Below are 5,000 nucleotides of genomic sequence, written 5' to 3'. Positions count from 1 at the left end.
CGGCCTGCTAGCGGGCTACCACGGGTACAGGTACGCGGTCGGCCTGCTAGCGGGCTACCACGGGGAAAGGTACGTGGACGGCCTGCTAGCGGGCTACCACGGGGAAAGGTACGTGGACGGCCTGCTAGCGGGCTACCACGGGGAAAGGAACGTGGACGGCCTGCTAGCGGACTACCGCGGGTCTCGACGGCGGGGAAGGTACGCGGTCGGCCTGCTAGCGGGCTACCACGGGGAAAGGTACGTGGACGGCCTGCTAGCGGGCTACCACGGGGAAAGGAACGTGGACGGCCTGCTAGCGGACTACCGCGGGTCTCGACGGCGGGGAAGGTACGCGGTCGGCCTGCTAGCGGGCTACCACGGGGAAAGGTACGTGGACGGCCTGCTAGCGGGCTACCGCGGGTCTCGACGGCTGGGAAGGTACGCGGTCGGCCTGCTAGCGGGCTACCACGGGTAAAGGTACGTGGACGGCCTGCTAGCGGACTACCGCGGGTCTCGACGGCGGGGAAGGTACGCGGTCGGCCTGCTAGCGGGCTACCACGGGGAAAGGTACGTGGACGGCCTGCTAGCGGGCTACCGCGGGTCTCGACGGCGGGGAAGGTACGCGGTCGGCCTGCTAGCGGGCTACCACGGGTAAAGGTACGTGGACGGCCTGCTAGCGGGCTACCGCGGGTCTCGACGGCTGGGAAGGTACGCGGTCGGCCTGCTAGCGGGCTACCACGGGGAAAGGTACGTGGACGGCCTGCTAGCGGGCTACCGCGGGTCTCGACGGCTGGGAAGGTACGCGGTCGGCCTGCTAGCGGGCTACCACGGGGAAAGGTACGTGGACGGCCTGCTAGCGGGCTACCGCGGGTCTCGACGGCTGGGAAGGTACGCGGTCGGCCTGCTAGCGGGCTACCACGGGTAAAGGTACGTGGACGGCCTGCTAGCGGGCTACCGCGGGTCTCGACGGCGGGGAAGGTACGCGGTCGGCCTGCTAGCGGGCTACCACGGGTAAAGGTACGTGGTCGGCCTGCTAGCGGGCTACCACGGGTAAAGGTACGTGGACGGGCCTGCTAGCGGCCTACCACGGGTAACAGTAAGCGGACGGCCTGCTAGCGGGCTACCGCGGGTCTCGACGGCTGGGAAGGTACGCGGTCGGCCTGCTAGCGGGCTACCACGGGTAAAGGTACGTGGACGGCCTGCTAGCGGGCTACCGCGGGTCTCGACGGCGGGGAAGGTACGCGGTCGGCCTGCTAGCGGGCTACCACGGGTAAAGGTACGTGGTCGGCCTGCTAGCGGGCTACCACGGGTAAAGGTACGTGGACGGGCCTGCTAGCGGCCTACCACGGGTAACAGTAAGCGGACGGCCTGCTAGCGGGCTACCGCGGGTCTCGACGGCTGGGAAGGTACGCGGTCGGCCTGCTAGCGGGCTACCACGGGTAAAGGTACGTGGACGGCCTGCTAGCGGGCTACCGCGGGTCTCGACGGCGGGGAAGGTACGCGGTCGGCCTGCTAGCGGGCTACCACGGGTAAAGGTACGTGGTCGGCCTGCTAGCGGGCTACCACGGGTAAAGGTACGTGGACGGGCCTGCTAGCGGCCTACCACGGGTAACAGTAAGCGGACGGCCTGCTAGCGGGCTACCGCGGGTCTCGACGGCTGGGAAGGTACGCGGTCGGCCTGCTAGCGGGCTACCACGGGTAAAGGTACGTGGACGGCCTGCTAGCGGGCTACCGCGGGTCTCGACGGCGGGGAAGGTACGCGGTCGGCCTGCTAGCGGGCTACCACGGGGAAAGGTACGTGGACGGCCTGCTAGCGGGCTACCGCGGGTCTCGACGGCTGGGAAGGTACGCGGTCGGCCTGCTAGCGGGCTACCACGGGGAAAGGTACGTGGACGGCCTGCTAGCGGGCTACCGCGGGTCTCGACGGCTGGGAAGGTACGCGGTCGGCCTGCTAGCGGGCTACCACGGGTAAAGGTACGTGGTCGGCCTGCTAGCGGGCTACCACGGGTAAAGGTACGTGGACGGGCCTGCTAGCGGCCTACCACGGGTAACAGTAAGCGGACGGCCTGCTAGCGGGCTACCGCGGGTCTCGACGGCTGGGAAGGTACGCGGTCGGCCTGCTAGCGGGCTACCACGGGTAAAGGTACGTGGTCGGCCTGCTAGCGGGCTACCGCGGGTAAAGGTACTCGGACGGCCTGCTAGCGGGCTACCACGGGTAAAAGGTACGTGGTCGACCTGCTAGCGGGCTGCCGCGGGTGAAGGTACGCGGACGGCCTGCTTTGCGCGCTACCACGGCTGTCGACGGCGGGGGAAGGTACGTGGTCGACCTGCTAGCTAGCGGGCTACCACGGGTAAAAGGTACGTGGTCGGCCTGCTAGCGGGCTACCACGGGGAAAGGTACGTGGCAGGCCGACCACGTACCTTTACCCGCGGTCGAGACCCGCGGTAGCCCGCTAGCAGGCCTACCACGTACCTCTCCCCGCGGTACCCCGCTAGCAGGCCGACCACGTTACCTTCACCCACTCTTTCAAACCTTTTTTTATAAGGGCCACCGTGCCGTTATAAGCTCCAGAGACAAGCCGTACAGCTTGTCTCTGGCACCTTATATGGTCCGCGTTGGAGCATATATGGTCCGGGCTGGACCATATATGAACCAAACCTTTCTCTGACGCGACTTGGTGGACCATCGAAGGTCCAACGGATCTCTCTCTGTGGACCATATAAGGTGCACGGTGGGCCTTAAATGGTCCAGCGGGACTCTAGCGGGTCTCGATAACTACTAGGGTTAGGGTTAGGGTTAGGGTTAGGGTTAGGGTTAGGGTTAGGGTTAGGGTTAGGGTTAGGGTTAGGGTTAGGGTTAGGGTTAGGGTTAGGGTTAGGGTTAGGGTTAGGGTTAGGGTTAGGGTTAGGGTTAGGGTTAGGGTTAGGGTTAGGGTTAGGGTTAGGGTTAGGGTTAGGGTTAGGGTTAGGGTTAGGGCTAGGGTTAGGGCTAGGGCTAGGGCTAGGGCTAGGGCTAGGGCTAGGGCTAGGGCTAGGGTTAGGGTTAGGGTTAGGGTTAGGGTTACGGCTAGGCTTAGGGCTAGGCTTAGCACCCACTGTAACCCTAGCTTATGTCCTGAGACAACCCTAGTTCAAACCTTCGCGAAGGTGTCGGACGCCAGCACACGGCCGATCAAGAGGGTGTACGATGCCTGCCTTCGTTACCTGACATTTTATCGTATCATGGAGAGACCTGCTGTAATATTCTTACGTGCGGCTTCCCGATGACAAAAAAAAAATTGTTAAGACATACTTTTTGACTGGGGTATAGTTGGCCGGCCTTCGATGGTCGAGACGCTTACGTTCGGCTTCCCGATGAAAAAATTCCCAAGGGTCAACATTTTTTACCGACGATAAAGGTGGCCGAGAGACCCGCGGTAGCCCGCCCGCGTCTAACGTGCGACACCTCGATGAAAATTTCACCCTCGTAAAAATTTTTTTACCGAGGGTATAGTTTGCCGGCCTCGATGGTCGAGAGACCCGCGGTAGCCCGTCCGCGTCTAACGTGCGACACCTCGATGAAAATTTCACCCTCGTAAAATTTTTTTTACCGAGGGTATAGTTTGCCGGCCTCGATGGTCGAGAGACCCGCGGTAGCCCGTCCGCGTCTAACGTGCGACACCTCGATGAAAATTTCACCCTCGTAAAAATTTTTTTACCGAGGGTATAGTTTGCCGGCCTCGATGGTCGAGAGACCCGCGGTAGCCCGTCCGCGTCTAACGTGCGACACCTCGATGAAAATTTCACCCTCGTAAAAATTTTTTTACCGAGGGTATAGTTTGCCGGCCTCGATGGTCGAGAGACCCGCGGTAGCCCGTCCGCGTCTAACGTGCGACACCTCGATGAAAATTTCACCCTCGTAAAAATTTTTTTACCGAGGGTATAGTTTGCCGGCCTCGATGGTCGAGAGACCCGCGGTAGCCCGTCCGCGTCTAACGTGCGACACCTCGATGAAAATTTCACCCTCGTAAAAATTTTTTTACCGAGGGTATAGTTTGCCGGCCTCGATGGTCGAGAGACCCGCGGTAGCCCGTCCGCGTCTAACGTGCGACACCTCGATGAAAATTTCACCCTCGTAAAATTTTTTTTACCGAGGGTATAGTTTGCCGGCCTCGATGGTCGAGAGACCCGCGGTAGCCCGCCCGCGTCTAACGTGCGACACCTCGATGAAAATTTCACCCTCGTAAAATTTTTTTTACCGAGGGTATAGTTTGCCGGCCTCGATGGTCGAGAGACCCGCGGTAGCCCGCCCGCGTCTAACGTGCGACACCTCGATGAAAATTTCACCCTCGTAAAATTTTTTTTACCGAGGGTATAGTTTGCCGGCCTCGATGGTCGAGAGACCCGCGGTAGCCCGCCCGCGTCTAACGTGCGACACCTCGATGAAAATTTCACCCTCGTAAAAATTTTTTACCGAGGGTATAGTTTGCCGGCCTCGATGGTCGAGAGACCCGCGGTAGCCCGTCCGCGTCTAACGTGCGACACCTCGATGAAAATTTCACCCTCGTAAAAAATTTTTACCGAGGGTATAGTTTGCCGGCCTCGATGGTCGAGAGACCCGCGGTAGCCCGTCCGCGTCTAACGTGCGACACCTCGATGAAAATTTCACCCTCGTAAAAAATTTTTACCGAGGGTATAGTTTGCCGGCCTCGATGGTCGAGAGACCCGCGATAGCCCGTCCGCGTCTAACGTGCGACACCTCGATGAAAATTTCACCCTCGTAAAAATTTTTTACCGAGGGTATAGTTTGCCGGCCTCGATGGTCGAGAGACCCGCGGTAGCCCGTCCGCGTCTAACGTGCGACACCTCGATGAAAATTTCACCCTCGTAAAAAATTTTTACCGAGGGTATAGTTTGCCGGCCTCGATGGTCGAGAGACCCGCGGTAGCCCGTCCGCGTCTAACGTGCGACACCTCGATGAAAATTTCACCCTCGTTAAATTTTTTTACCGAGGGTATAGTTTGCCGGCCTCGATGGTCGAG

This window comes from Mytilus edulis, unplaced genomic scaffold (assembly GCF_963676685.1).
Source record: "Mytilus edulis unplaced genomic scaffold, xbMytEdul2.2 SCAFFOLD_243, whole genome shotgun sequence".
NCBI classification, from domain to species: domain Eukaryota; kingdom Metazoa; phylum Mollusca; class Bivalvia; order Mytilida; family Mytilidae; genus Mytilus; species Mytilus edulis.
Note: the sequence above shows the minus strand (reverse complement) of the source record.